Consider the following 16895-nt stretch of genomic DNA (forward strand, 5'->3'; position numbering starts at 1 on the left):
TTTTTATGTCAATCTCTCTCATCCTGTTTTGAGTATTATAGTTTTATAATATATTGTGAAGTCAGGTAATGTGATGGCTCCAACATTGTTCTTTTTGCTCAGGATTACTTTGGCTCTTCAGTGTCTTTATTGGCTCCATATACATTTTAGATTTTTTTCTCTTTCTGTGAAAAATGTCACTAGTATTTTGATGGGGATTTTACTGAATCTATAAATCATTTTGGGCAATATGGGCATTTGACAATATTAATCTTCCCATCCATGAGCATGAGATAGCTTTCCATTTTTTTGTTTCCTCTTCAATTTCCTTCATCGGTGTTTTGTAGTGTTTTTTTTTTTAAGTGAATTTACAATTTATTTAACATTCAAACTTCATTAAGACATGGGCAAGATGGCAATTTTACTGGGGAGTAACCCAACTTAGGATGATTGCTTGCTGGGGGTCAGCAGCAGGGTCCAGTTCACACTTAGCACTAATTAAATGCTTTATTGAATAAATACAATATCAGACAAAATGAATTCAAATGGTTTCTAAAAAGTCAATTTTACAGGCCTTTCTACTCAGGCTAATGAAAAACACAATAAACGCAGATACGCTAGTTAAACATAATTCACTGATTTTATACAGCACTTATATCTTTTAGTTCACAAATATATTATTAAATGATAGAGAACATCTACTACAATCATTTCTGCAGAACTAGGATATAAATTTCTAAGAAACAAAGGTTTTACAGACACCATCTTTTATACCCACCCTAACAGTCTAACTCTAAAGAGGATAAAGCCAATGACTTTCCTCACAAGAGCTCATGACTAATGTCGCCCCATGATCCGTTATGAGCATTGAGATAAGACTCAAATATTCCCAAAGAAAGAAGCACAGTGCATGTTGTGGTTGCCTATTTGGCAACAGTGAGCACTGCATCCCAAACTATCTCATCTCAGGAATTAAATAAGGTTAGTCACAGGCATTTCTTCCACTGTATTATTGTAGAAAGTCTCAATGTCACGAAGAATTATTTTGTCTTCTTCAGTAACAAAGTTTATAGCCACACCTCTGCCAATTCTGTGAATATAGTTTTCACAATTGGTAGTTAGATCATAGTTTATAACAAAGACACTTGTTGCACATCAGTCTCGTGAACTAACAAGTCAGTAGTGATCAGAACACCACTTGACTCTGATCAGAATTCCCTCATGATAACATCTGTCTCCTTCTGGTCCATGTCACCATGCAGAGCAGAAATTATGAAGTCTCTGGCATGCATTTTCTCAGTGAGCCAGTCTACCTTGTGCCTTGCATTAGGAAAAATGACAGCCTGCATGATAGTCAGTGTCTTGTACAAATCACAAAGTGTAGTCAACTTCCATTCCTCTCTTAGAACATTAATGTAAAACTGTTTGATTCCTTCTTCCTTTTTCACCAGAATTTAAATTGGATCTCTCATGAATTTTTTGGTCACTTCCAACATATCAGTTGGCATTGTGGCAGAAAGCAACACAACCTGAATACTTCTGTTTAATTTTTAGAAAAGCTCATAGATTTCATCCTTAAACCCTCAGCTCAACATTTCATCTGCATCATCCAAAACAAACATTTTGATCCATCTTGGAGAAAAATATCTTATGTTTAGCATATCGAACACTCTCCATGGTGTACTAGAAACAGTATGTGGTGCTTCTGCCTGCAGTTTTTGCATTTTATTTCGAACATTTGTTCCACCAATGCAGGCATGAAAGTTGCTCCCATATAGTCTCCAAGTGCCAGAATTACGTTTTGGATCTTTAATACAGGGAACAATAGCTCTCCGCTGAATAGCTGAAGGCTTCTCAAAACCATAAACATGGATTCCCCCCAGAAGAGATTTCTTTAAATTCATACTATCAAAGTTATCAACAATATAATTCCAGTTGCTCTTGATGACACCATTGGTCCATTCCCTTTGGGCCACCATGTTTTCTGTTATAATCCATGGAGTCGCTAGACATGATACAAAGAACTACTCAGCCTGACTGAAAAACATTTTATATTTTTTATTATAGAGATCTTTCACTTCTTTGGTTAAGTTTATTCTTAGGTATTTTTTTAAGGTAGCTACTATATATGGAATTGCTTTCTTGATTTCTTTTTCAGAGTGTTTGCTATTGATGTATATAAATATTACTGATTTTTGTGGGCTAATTTTTCAGCCTGCAAATTTACTGAATTCATTTATCAATTCTAATAGTTTTTTGGTGGAATCATTAGGTTTTTCTAAATATAAGATAAGGTCATCTTTAAATAAGGATAATCTGAATTCCTCCTTTCCAATTTGGATGCCCCTTATTTCATCCTATTGCCTAATTGCTTTGGCTAGGACTTCCAGTATTACATTGAGGAGGAGTGGTGAAAGCAGACATTTTTGTCTTATTCCAGACGTTAGAGGGAAAGCTTTGTTTTTCCTTGTTCAGCATGATATTAGCATGGGTTTGTCTTATATAACCTTTATTGTTTTGAGGTATGTTCCTTCTATGCCAGGGTTGTTGAATGTTTTTATCACGAAGGGATGTTGAATTTTGTCAAATGCTTTTTCATTGTTTGTTGAAATAATCACATGGTTTTGTTCTTTATTCTGTTAATGTGATGTATCACATTTATGAATTTGTGTATGTTGAACTATCTTGGCATTCCTGGGATGATTCTCACTTGATCATGGTAAATGATCTTAATGTGTTCTTGAATTCAGTTTGCACAGAAATAGAAACTATCAACAGAGTAAACAGACAAACTACAGAACAGGAGAAAATATTCACAAACTATGTGTGCAACAAAAATCTAATATCAAGCATCCATAAGGAAGTTAAACAAATTTACTAGAAAAAAAAACACCATTAAAAAGTGAGCAAAGGACACGAACAAGCACCTTTTAGAAGAAGACACACATGAGAGCAACAATCACATGAAAAAAGCTCAACATCACTGATCATTAGAGAAATGCAAGACCCAAAGATGGAAATACCATTTGACCCAGCAATCCTGTTATATTATTTGATCAAGCAATGCTTTTACTGGGTGTATACCCAAAGGAACATGAAACATTCTATCATAAGGACACATGTATGCATATGTTCATCACAGCACTATTCACAATAGCAAATCTAAATGCCTATCAATGGTAGGTCGGATAAAGAAAATGTGGTATATATACACCATGGAATACTATGCAGCCGTAAAAAAGAATGAGATTATGTTCTTTGCAGGAATGCAAATACAGCTGGAGGCCATTATCCTTAGAAAACTAATGCAGGAATAGAAAACCAAATACCACATATTCTTAGTTATAAGTGGGAGCTAAATGATGAACACATATAGAAGAACAACACACATGGGTCTGTTGGTAAGAGGAGGGTGGGAGGAGGGAGAGTATCAGGAAAAATACCTAATGGGTACTATGTTTAATGTCTGTGTGATGAAATAATCTGTACAGCAAACCCCCATGACACAAGTTTACTTATATAAAAACCTGCACATGTACCCTTGAACCAAAAAAGCTAAATTGAACTTGAACTAAAAAGCTAAATTAAAAAAGTAGAAATCTTATAAATAAAGAATACCATAGCAAATGAAAAACTTGATGAAACAAAGAAAAGAGTTAGTGTCCTTCAAGGCAGAACATATAAAATTAGCTAATCAGCAGATCAGAAAGAAAAAAATAATTTTAAAAAGTGAAGGAGATTTATAAGAATTATGGGAACCACCAAGTGAACAAACCTCTGCATAACTGAAATTCCCAAAGAAAATGAGAGAGAAAAAGATCTTGAAAGCATATTTAATAAAATTATGGTTGAAAACTTCCCAAATCTGGAGAAAGACAACAGCATCCAGTAACAAGAAGCTCAGAAGTCACCAATCAGATTCTACCCAAAGAGTAATTATCCAAGTGAAAATTAATGACAAAGATAATACTCAAAGCAGCAAGAAGAAAGAAACAATCAACACAATTAACAGAGCCTCAGTAAGACTTTTAGCAGATTTTTCAGCAGAAATCCTGCAAGCCAGGAGAGAGTAGGGTGCTATATTCAAATTGCTGAAGGGGAAAAAAACTGCCAACCAAGAATACTGGACCCAGAATAGCTATCCTTCAAACATGAAGGAAAGATAGAGTGTCCAAGACAAAAATAAATAAATAAATAAAAAAGCTGAGGGAATTTATGAACACCAGACCTGTCTTAGAAGAAATACTAAAAAGAATTCTTTAGTCTGAAAGAAATGGTTGCTAATATGTACAAATAAACATCCAAAGGTATAAAACTCATGGGTAAAAGAAAATGGACAAATTCAGGATACTCTAATACTGCAATTTTGGTAACTAAACCACTTTTTAAAATCTACTTTTATTTTAAGTTCAGGGATACATACATGTGCAGGTTTGTTACATAGGTAAACTTGTGTCGTGGGGGTTTGTTGTACAGATTATTTTATTACCCAAGTATTAAGCCTAGTATCCATTAGTTATTTTTCCTGATCCTTTCCCTCCTTTCATCTTTCACCCTCCCAAATTCCCCAGTGTGTGTTGTTCTTTTCTGTGTGTCCATGTGTTCTCATTATTAGTTCCCACTTATGAGTGAGAATATGTGGTATTTGGTTTTCTGGTTCCTGTGTTAGTTGGCTAAGAATAATGGCCTCAGCCGGTGCGGTGGCTCATGCCTGTAATCCCAGCACTTTGGGATGCCAAAGCGGGTGAATCACGATGTCAGGAGATCAAGGCCATCCTGGCTTGGTGGCGGGTGCCTGTAGTCCCAGCTACTCGGGAGGCTGAGGCAGGAGAATGGCGTGAACCCAGGAGGCGGAGCTTGCAGTGAGCCCATATCACACCACTGCACTCCTGCCTGGGTAACAGAGCGAGACTCTGTCTCAAAAAAAAAGGAAAAATAAAAAATAAAATAAAAAAAAGAATTATGGCCTCCAGCTCCATCCAGGTTCCTGCAAAGAACATGATCTCATTGTTTTGTATGGCTGCATAGTATTCCATAGTGTATATGTGCCACATTTTCTTTATACAGTCTATCATTGATAGGCATTTAGGTTGATTCAATGTCTTTGCTATTGTGAATAATGCTGTGATGAACGTATGCATGCATGTGTCCTTATGATAGAATGTTTTATGTTCCTTTGGGTATATACCCAGTAACAGCATTGCTTGATCAAATAATATTTCTGTCTTTGGGTCTTTCGGGAATCACCATGCTGTCTTCCACAATGGCTGAACTCACTTATACTTTCACTGACAGTGTATACGCATTCCTTTTTCTCCATAACCTCACCAGCATCTGTTATCTTTTGACTTTTTAATAACAGGCATTGTGACTGGTGTGAGATGGTGTCTCATGGTAGTTTGATTTGCATTTCTCTAATGATCAGTGATGCTGAGCTTTTTTTTATATGATTATTGCTTTCATGTGTGTCTTCTTTTGAAAAGTGATTGTTCGTGTCCTTTGCTCACTTGTTAATGGGGTTATGTTTTCTTCTTGTAAATTTGTTTAACTTCCTTATGGATGCTCAATATTAGATTTTTGTTGGACAAATAATTTGTGAATATTTTCTCCTGTTCCTGTAGTTTGTCTGTTTACTCTGTTGATAGTTTCTATTTCTGTACAGAAGCTCTTCAGTTTAATTAGATCCTATTTGTCATTTTTTTTTACTTTTGTTGCAATTGCTTTTGACATCTTTGTCATGAATTCTTAGACTGTTTAGTCTATTTCTATATCCAGAATGGTATTGCTTAGGTCGCCTTCCAGGGTTTTTAATAGTTTGGGTTTTACATTTAACTCTTTAATCCATCTTGAGTTAAATTTTGTATTTGGTGTAAGGAAGAGGTCCAGTTTCAATCTTCTGCATTTGACTAGCCTGTTATCCCAGCACCATTTATTAAAAAGGAAATACAACCCCAATGCTTGTTTCTGTCAGGTTTGTTGAAGATCATATAATTGTAGGTGCACAGCCCTATTTCTGTGTTCTCTATTGTGTTCCATTGGTGTATGTGTCTGTTTTTTTCCGAGTACCATGCTGCTTTGGTTATTATAGCCCTGTTGTACAGTTTGAAGTTTGGTTGTATGATGCCTCCAGCTTTGTTCTTCTTGCTGAGGATTGCTTGGCTGTTTAGGCTTTTTTTTTTTTGGTTTAATACGAATGTTAAAATAGTTTTTCTAGTTCTGAAAAGAATGTCAATGATAGTTGAATAGGAATGGCATTGAAACTACAAATTGCTTTGGACAATATGGTCAATTTAATGATGTTGATTCTTCCTATCCATAAGCATAAAATATTTTCCATTTTTAAAATTGTTGCTATTTTTAATCAAATTTTTTTTCTAAATAATTTTCCAAATTTTATTTAGTTTCATATTCATATTTTCTTGTGATTTTCTGAACTTTGTTAAGAGGATTATTTTAAATTCTCTGTCACACTATTTCATAGATCCTCAGTTCTTCTGGGTCCATTGCTGGAAGTTTGTTGGTTTCTCTGGGTGGTGTCATATTTATTTAACACCACCATATTTGTGTGAGTTTTCACAACCCATGTGTTTTTATATTAATGCTTGTGCATTTGAAAAGGCATCTACCTCTTATAATTTTTGCAGGCATTCTTTGATGGTGTTCGACCTTTGTATTGGAACTTAAATGCTGAGTTGTTGCGTCTTATTCTGGGGATAATTTATGGTGAGCACTAGAACTAAAACACTGTATACCATACCTTTTTCTTGAGTTGCAAAACATTTATAAAGGATTTTTCCATAATCATTATTTTTGACCTTTGACTTTATTTATGGTATCCTACATATTTATGATTCTTGATCAAGTTTTCCTTTTGATGATACTTTCCTAATTTTTAAAGCTTTCTTTTTGGTAATCATAGCTGTATCTTCAACTCCTAGCCTAACCATGATTTTTTTATTTTTATTTTTTTCTTTTCGCCTCCATGCAGACCTCATATACTTAAAATTATGTACTTTTTCTTCCCTGCTGCCATTAAATTTTAGCCATGTTTAGCTTTTCTGTCTCATGTTCATCATCAATAATAAATCTTTATTCAACATGTGAAAAATATTTAATGAATTTTGACTATAAGCCAAGTTCCTATTCTCAATGCTTGGGATATACCAGTGTACAAGATAGAACTAAATTTTGCCATCCTTGTGATTACAGTTTTACAGAGGGGAAGACAGACAATAAGTAATAAATAATAATAACAATAATATTTAACACTGTGTTAGAAGGTGATCACTAAATATAAAAAGTGGAATAAGGTAAGAGTATTGGGGGAAAAAGAATGAGAAAGTGATGAGATAGCTATGACAGGAAATAGTGCTACTTTAAGTAAGGTGTTCAGGGAAGACCTCTCTGAGACCATATTAGACTATAATCTGAGAGATGACAAGCCAGCCAGATGGTGAGAAGGGTGTTTCAAGGCAGAGGCCATAGCATGTAAAATGGTCTCTACTGAAGCCAAAATAAGTATATTGAATTTATCCATAAAGGCCCCAAATATCCAAAATCCATGTGTGTGGGTATTGCTTGCCCTTTATATTCATGGCAATGATCATTCCAAAGAGTGATTACTACCTTTACTACTTAACTACCTTAACTACTTAACCAGAATGAATTATTCTGGTTCTGAGTACCATATATAAGTAAAGGTAGTTAAGTGCACAAAAAGCCTGTATTTAGATGTGTTTTGCTTTTCTCTAAATCTCTTGATAAAACTCTAGCTTCATTCAGTAGAATTAGTAATGACAAGTTTGAAATGCATAATCAAGCATGTTCCACAGTAATTGCAAAGACAAATTGTTTCAAGCTCAGTAGCATGAAGCCTGCTCTGGTCAGTGATTCTAAGGCAGTATTTGAATGTTATTAGATAGCTAATAACATTGCTGATTTTTTGAGTAATTAATCTATATGAGGCTCCTTGAGTCATTTTAAATATATTACAAACCATGGCACCAAGTGAGGTTACTTTAAGGTGTCAGTAAAGACAGAAAGAAGAAAAGGATAAAGGACTGAGCCCTGGTGCATATCAACATTTGGGTGTCAGAACAATAATGAGAGTCTAGCCAAGAATATTGAGAAGAGAAAAATGAAGAGAGGGAATTTAAAATGCCATCTATATGCTAATGATTTCTAAATTTTGTTGGTAGTTATAACCTTTCTTCTTAACTCTTGAGCTAAATATTTAAAAGATATTTCAAATGCAACAAACCCAAAACATAATTCTTAATTTTCTCCACTACATTTGTCTCACGTGATTCTTCATTTTAATAAGTGACGTCTCATTCTACTTTCTTAGATCAAAAAAAGTTTTAGAGTTACACTTGACTCTTCTGTTTTACTCATGCCCCATATCTAGTCTGTATAAAATTGTACTCGATTTACCTTCAAAATACATCCAGAATATAATTACAGTCATTCCTCAGTGACCCTGGGGGATTAGTTCCATTAAACGCTGAAGATATCAACATCTGTTGATGCTCAAGTCTCTTATATAAAATGGTGTGGTATTAGCATATGTCTTCCAAAATTACTTTTTGTGGGTACATGGTAGGTGTACATATCTATGGGGTACTTGAGATTTTGAAACAGGCAGGCAATATGAAATAAGCCCATCATGGAGAATGGGGTATCCATCTCCTCAAACATTCATCCTTTGAGTTATAAATAATCCAATCATACTTTATAAGTTATTCAAAATGTACAATGAGATTATTATTGATTATGGACACCCTGTTGTACTATCAAATAGTAGGCCTTATTCATTGTTTCTAACTTTTTTTTGTACCCCTTAATGATCTCCACCTCCCCACCTCAACCCCCAACTATACTTTTTTTTTTTTTTACCTCTAGTAACCATCCTTCTCCTCTCTATGTCTGCGAGGTCAATTGTTTTGGTTTCAAGATCCAGCAAATAAGTGAGAACATGCAATGTTGGTATTCCTGTGCCTGACTTATTTCACTTAACATAATGATCTCCAGTTCTATACAGGTTGGAAATGACTGGATCTCATTCTTTTTATTATTATTATTATACTTTAGGATTTAGGGTACATGTGCACAATGTGCATGTTTGTTACATATGTATCCATGTGCCGTGTTGGTTTGCTGCACCCATTAACTCGTCGTTTAGCATTAGGTATATCTCCTAATGCTGTCCCTCCCAGCTCCCCCCAACCCACAACAGTCCCCGGAGTGTGATGTTCCCCTTCCTGTGTCCATGTGTTCTCATTGTTCAATTCCCACCTATGAGTGAGAACATGCGGTGTTTGTTTTTTTGTCCTTGCCATAGTTTGCTAAGAATGATGGTTTCCAGCTTCATCCATGTCCCTACAAATGACATGAACTCATCATTTTTTATGGCTGCATGGTATTCCATGGTGTATATGTGCCACATTTTCTTAATCCAGTCTATCGTTGTTGGACATTTGGGTTGGTTCCAAGTCTTTGCTATTGTGAATAGTGCCACAACAAACATATGTGTGCATGTGTCTTTATAGCAGCATGATTTATAGTCCTTTGGGTATATCCCCAGTAATGGGATGGCTGGGTCAAATGGTATTTCTAGTTCTAGATCCCTGAGGAATCGCCACACTGACTTCCACAATGGTTGAACTAGTTTACAGTCCCACCAACAGTGTAAAAGTGTTCGTATTTCTCCACATCCTCTCCAGCACCTGTTGTTTCCTGACTTTTGAATGATGGCCATTCTAACTGGTGTGAGATGGTATCTCATTGTGGTTTTGATTTGCATTTCTCTGATGGCCAGTGATGATGAGCATTTTTTCATGTGTTTTTTGGCTGCATAAATGTCTTCTTTTGAGAAGTGTCTGTTCATGTCCTTCACCCACTTTTTGATGGGGTTGTTTGTTTTTTTCTTGTAAATTTGTTTGAGTTCATTGTAGATTCTGGATATTAGCCCTTTGTCAGATGAGTAGGCTGCAAAAATTTTCTCCCATTCTGTAGGTTGCCAGTTCACTCTGATGGTAGTTTCTTTTGCTGTGCAGAAGCTCTTTAGTTTAATGAGATCCCATTTGTCAATTTTGGCTTTTGTTGCCATTGCTTTTGGTGTTTTAGACATGAAGTCCTTGCCCACGCCTATGTCCTGAATGGTATTGCCTAGGCTTTCTTCTAGGGTTTTTATGGTTTTAGGTCTAACATTTAAGTCTTTAATCCATCTTGAATTAATTTTTGTATAAGGTGTAAGGAAGGGATCCAGTTTCAGCTTTCTACATATGGCTAGCCAGTTTTCCCAGCACCATTTATTAAATAGGGAATCGTTTCCCCATTTCTTGTTTTTGTCAGCTTTGTCAAAGATCAGATAGTTGTAGATATGCGGCATTATTTCTGAGGGCTCTGTTCTGTTCCATTGATCTATGTCTCTGTTGTGGTACCAGTACCATGATGTTTTGTTTACTGTAGCCTTGTAGTGTAGTTTGAAGTCAGGTAGCGTGATGCCTCCAGCTTTGTTCTTTTGGCTGAGGATTGACGTGGTGATGCAGGCTCTTTTTTGGTTCCATATGAACTTTAAAGTAGTTTTTTCCAATTCTGTGAAGAAAGTCATTGGTAGCTTGATGGGGATGGCATTGAATCTATAAATTACCTTGGGCAGTATGGCCATTTTCACGATATTGATTCTTCCAACCCATGAGCGTGGAATGTTCTTCCATCTGTTGTATCCTCTTTTATTTCATTGAGCAGTGGTTTGTAGTTCTCCTTGAAGAGGTCCTTCACATCCCTTGTAAGTTGGAGTCCTAGGTATTTTATTCTCCTTGAAGCAATTGTGAATGGGAGTTCACTCATGATTTGGCTCTCTGTTTGTCTGTGATTGGTGTATAAGAATGCTTGTGATTTTTGTACATTGATTTTGTATCCTGAGACTTTGCTGAAGTTGCTAATCAGCTTAAGGAGATTTTGGGCTGAGACAATGGGGTTTTTTAGATATACAATCATGTCATCTGAAAACAGGGACAATTCGATTTCCTCTTTTCCTAATTGAATACCCTTTATTTCCTTCTCCTGCCTGATTGCCCTGGCCAGAAATTCCAGCACTATGTTGAATAGAAGTGGTGAGAGAAGGCATCCCTGTCTTGTGCCAGTTTTCAAAGGGAATGCTTCCAGTTTTTGTCCATTCAGTATGATATTGGCTGTGGGTTTGTCATAGATAGCTCTTATTATTTTGAGATACATCCCATCAATACCTAATTTATTGAGAGTTTTTAGCATGAAGGGTTGTTGAATTTTGTCAAAGGCCTTTTCTGCATCTATTGAGATAATCATGTGGTTTTTGTCTTTGGTTCTGTTTATATGCTGGATTACATTTATTGATTTGCGTATGTTGAACCAGCCTTGCATCCCAGGAATGAAGCCCATTTGATCATGGTGTATAAGCTTTTTGATGTGCTGCTGGATTCAGTTTGTGAGTATTTTATTGAGGATTTTTGCATCAATGTTCATCAAGGATATTGGTCTGAAATTCTCTTTTTTGGTTGTGTCTCTGCCAGGCTTTGGTATCAGGACGATGCTGGCCTCATAAAATGTGTTAGGGAGGATTCCCTCTTTTTCTATCAATTGGAATGGTTTCAGAAGGAATGGTAGCAGTTCCTCTTTGTACCTCTGGTAGAATTTGGCTGTGAATCCATCAGGTCCTGGAGTCTTTTTGGTTGGTAAGCTATTGATTATTGCCACAATTTCTTTCTTTTTTTTAATTTTTTTTTTATTTTTTATTATTATACTTTAGGTTTTAAGGTACATGTGCATAATGTGCAGGTTTGTTAGATATGTATCCATGTGCCATGTTGTTTTGCTGCACCCATTAACTCATCATTTAGCATTACGTATATCTCCTAATGCTGTCCCTCCCCCCTCCCCCCACCCCACAACAGTCCCCGGAGTGTGATGTTCCCCTTCCAGTGTCCATGAGTTCTCATTATTCAGTTCACACCTATGAGTGAGAACATGCAGTGTTTGTTTTTTTGTCCTTGCGATAGTTTACTGAGAATGATGGTTTCCAGTTTCATCCATGTCCCTACAAAGGACATGAACTCATCATTTTTTATGGCTGCATAGTATTCCATGGTGTATATGTGCCACATTTTCTTAATCCAGTCTATTGTTGTTGGACATTTGGGTGGGTTCCAACTCTTTGCTATTGTGGATAGTGCCGCAATAAACATACGTGTGCATGTGTCTTTATAGCAGTGTGATTTATAGTCCTTTGGGTATATATCCAGTAATGAGATGGCTGGATCAAATGGTATTTCTAGTTCTAGATCCCTCAAGAATCGCCACACTGACTTCTAGAATGGTTGAACTAGTTTACAGTCCCACCAACAGTGTAAAAGTGTTCCTATTTCTCCACATCCTCTCCAGCACCTGTTGTTTCCTGACTTTTTAATGATGGCCATTCTAACTGGTGTGAGATGGTATCTCACTGTGGTTTTGATTTGCATTTCTCTGATGGCCAGTGATGATGAGCATTTTTTCATATGTTTTTTGGCTGCATAAATGTCTTCTTTTGAGAAGTGTCTGTTCATGTCCTTCGCCCACTTTTTGATGGGGTTGTTTGTTTTTTTCTTGTAAATTTGTTTGAGTTCATTGTAGATTCTGGATATTAGCCCTTTGTCAGATGAGTAGGTTGCAAAAATTTTCTCCCATTCTGTAGGTTGCCTGTTCACTCTGATGGTAGTTTCTTTTGCTGTGCAGAAGCTCTTTAGTTTAATTAGATCCCATTTGTCAATTTTGGCTTTTGTTGCCATTGCTTTTGGTGTTTTAGACATGACGTCCTTGCCCATGCCTATGTCCTGAATGGTATTGCCTAGGTTTTCTTGTAGGATTTTAATGGTTTTAGGTCTAACATGTAAGTCTTTAATCCATCTTTAATTAATTTTTGTGTAAGGTGTAAGGAAGGGATCCAATTTCAGCTTTCTACATATGGCTAGCCAGTGCGCTTCACTGACTCTCCTGCACCCACTGTTTGGCACTCCCTAGTGAGATGAACCCGGTACCTCAAACGGAAATGCAGAAATCACCCGTCTTCTGTGCCACTCACGCTGGGAGCTGTAGACCGGAGCTGTTCCTATTAGGCCATCTTGGCTCCACCTGAGGCCATCTTTATCTCGGATCTCATTCTTTTTTTGTGGCCGAATAGTACTGCATTGTGTATATGTACCACATTTTCTTTATCCATTAATCCATTTATGGGCACTTAGGTTACATCCAAATCTCAGCTATTATAAACACTCCTGCAATAAACATGGGAGTGCAGGTATCTCTTTGATATACTGATTTTCTTTCTTTTGGGTATATATCCGGCAGTGGGATTTCTGGACCATGTTGTAGCTCAGTTGTTAGTTTTTGAGGAAACTCCAAACTGTTCTCCATAGGTGGTTGTACTAAATTACTTTACCACCAACAGTGTACTAGCGTTCCCTTTTCTCCACATACTCACCAGCATTTCTTACTGACTGTCTTTTGGATATAAGTCATTTTAACTGGGGTGAGATGATACCTCATTGTTGTTTTGATTTGCATTTTTCTGATGATGAATTATGTTGAACATCTTTTCATATGCATGTTTGCCATTTCTATGTCTTCTGAGAAATGTCTATTCAAATCTTTTACCCATTTTAAAAATTGGATTATTAGATTTTTTTCCTATAGAGTTGTTTGAGCTCCTTATATATTCTGGTTATTAATCCATTGTCAGATGGATAGTTTGCAAACATTTTCTTGCAGTCTATGGGCTGTCTCTTCACTTTGTTGATTGTATTCTTTGCTGTGCAGAAGCTTTTTAACTTGATGTGATCCCATTTATCCATTTTTGCTTTGAGTGCCTTTGCTTGTGAGGTACTGCTTAAGAAATTTTTCCCAGACCAATGTCCTGAAGAATTTCCCTAATATTTTCTTGCAGTAGTTTCATAGTATGAGGTATTTAATCCATTTTGATTTGATTTTTGAATATGGTGAGAGTTAAGGATTTCATTCTTCTGCATATGGCTATCTAGTTGTCCCAACAGCATTTATTGAAGAGTCTGTCTTTTTCCCAATGTATATTCTTGGCACCTTTGTTGAAAATGAGTTCACTGTAGGTGTGTAGATTTGTTTCTGGGTTCTCTATTTTGTTCCATTGATTTCTGTGTCTGTTTTTATGCCAGTACCATGCTGTTCTGGTTACTATAGCTCTGTAGCATAATTTGAATTCAGCTAATATAATTACTCCAGTTTTGTTATTTTTGCTTATAAAAGCTTTGGCTATTCTGGGTCTTTTGTGGTTCCATATAAATTTTAAAATAGTTTTTTTCTATTTCTGTGGGGAATGTTATTGGTATTTTCGTGGGTATTGCATTGAATCTGTAGACTGCATTAGGTAGTATGAACATTTTAACAACATTGATTCTTCCAATCCATGAACATGGAATATTTTTCCATTTTTTGTTGTCTTTGTCCATATTTTTATCAGTGTTTCATAGTTTTTATTATAGAAATATTTCATTTCTTTCAATAAGTTAATTCCTATGTATTTAATTTTATTTGTGGCTATTGTAATTTGGATTACTTTTAAAATTTCTTTTTCAGATTGTTCACTGTCAACATATGGAAATGTTACTGATATTTATATGTTGATTCTGTATCCTGCAACTTTAATGAATTTGTTTATCAGGTTCTAATGGTTTTCTTGTGGAGTTTTTAGGTTTTATCCAAACATAAAATTATGTCATCTGCAAACAAGGATAATTTGACTTCTTACATTCAAATTTGTATCCTTTTATATCATTCTCTTGTCTGATTTCTCTAGCTAGGACTTCTAGTACTATGTTGAATAACAGTGGTGTAAGTGGGCATCTTCGTTCTAAGGCTTTGAGTTTTTTTTCACTCAGTATGATACTAGCTATAGGTCTGTCATATATGGTTGGTAATTTAGGTAATTTCTCATCCTTTACTCCCTTCTCACCCTCCCACCTTTCTAAGTCTCCAGTGTTTATTATTCCACTCTCTATGTCCATATGTACACACTATTTAGCTTCCACTTACAAGTGAGAACATGCAGCATTTGACTTTTTATTTCTGAATAATTTAACTTAAGATAGTGGCCTCCAGTTCCATCCATGTTGGTGCAAAAGACTTGGTTTTATTTTTTAATGGCTGAGTAGTATTCCATGGTATATGTATGCTATATTTTCTTTATCCAGTCATCCATGGATGGACACTTATACTGAGTCCCTGTCTTTGCTATTGTGAACACTGCTGCAATAGACATAAAGTGCAAGTGATTTCTTTTCCTTTGAGTATATACATAGTAGTGGAATTGCTAGTTCAAATGGTAGATCTATTTTTTGTTCTTTGAGAAATCTCCAAACTGCTTTTCATACAGGTTGAACTAATTTACATTCCTACCAAGTGTATAAGTGTTCCCTTTTCTCTGCATACTCACCAACATCTGTTATTTTTGACTTTTTAATAATAGCCATTCTGACCAATTGAAGATAGTATCTCATTGTGGTTTTCATTTGCATTTCTCTGATGATTAATCATGTTGAGCATTTTTTTCATATGCTTGTTGGCCATTTGTATGTCTTTTTGAAAAGTGTCTGTTTATGTCTTTTGCCCATGTTTTATGGTGTTATTTGTTTTCTTGTTTAGCTGTTTCAGTTCCTTGTTGATTATGGATATTAGTCTTTTATCAGATGCATAATTTGCAAATATTTCCCCCAGTTCTGTAGGTTGTCTGTTAATCTCACTAATCTGTATCTTTTAAGTGCAGCATTTAGGGCATTTACGTTCAAGGTTCATATTAATATATTAGGTTTTTTTCCTATCATAATATTAATTGACACCTACCTGCTTTGCAGTCTCACTTGTACTGCTTTGCAGTTTCACTTTATATGACCTGTGAATTTTATAGTTTAATGTGTTTTTATGGTGGCGAGTATCAATATTTCATTCCCATGCTTAGAACTGCTTTGAGCATTTCTTGTAGGCCTGGGCTAGTGATGACAAACTCTCTTAGCATTTGCTTATCTTTGAAATACCTTAATTCTCCTTCATTTCTGAAGCTTATTCTACCAGGAAACAAAATTCACAGTTGATGGGGTTTTTTGTTTTCATTAAGAAGTCTGAAAATGGGACTCCAATCTCTTCTGGCTTCTAAGGTTTCCACTGAGACATCTGCTCTCGGTTTGATGGGATTTTCTTTATAGTTTGACTAGATGCTTTTCTCTCACTGATTTTAGGGTCTTTTCCTTCACTTTGACTTTAAATGGTCTGATGACTATGTATCTTGATGAAATCCTTCTTGCAATGTATTTGCTTGATGTTCTCTGATCCTCTTGTATTTGGATGTCTAAATCTCTGTCAAGACTAGGCAAGTTTTCCTCAATTATTTCTTTAAATGGGTTTTTCAAATTTTTTATTTTTCTTCTCTCTTATGAATATCTATGACTCATAGGTTTGAACATTTTATGTAATCTCATACTTCTTGAAGGCTTTGTTCATTTTCAAATTCCTTTTCAATTTTTTCCTCTGACTCAGTTAGTTTGAAAGTCTTGTCTTCAAGCTCTGAGATTATTCATTCTGCTTAGTATAGTCAATTGTTAAAGCTTTTAAAGTATATTTTGTAATTCTTTCAACAATTTTTTCATTTCCAGAAGTTCTTTTTTTTAAAACTATCTTTATGGTAAATTTTTCATGCACATCCTGAGTTCATTTTTTAAATTTTTGTGTTGGTTTTAAAACTTTCTTTTGAATTTCATTGCACTTCTTCAAAACAAATATGTTAAATTCTTCACCTGGATTTCAAAGATTTCATTTTGGTTAGGATGAATTGCTAGAGAGTTAGTGTGATCCTTTGGGAGTGTGGTGACACCATG

General features: G+C 35.5%; 1 pseudogene; it reads right to left on the reverse strand.

Moving 5' to 3' along the window:
* Nucleotides 1-951: 951 nt before the first annotated feature.
* On the reverse strand, nt 952-1992 carry LOC105740693 (annotated as a pseudogene).
* Between the last annotated feature and the right edge of the window lie 14903 nt (nt 1993-16895).

Source organism: Nomascus leucogenys, chromosome 4 (genome assembly GCF_006542625.1).
Source record: "Nomascus leucogenys isolate Asia chromosome 4, Asia_NLE_v1, whole genome shotgun sequence".
In the NCBI taxonomy this organism is placed as follows: Eukaryota; Metazoa; Chordata; class Mammalia; order Primates; family Hylobatidae; genus Nomascus; species Nomascus leucogenys.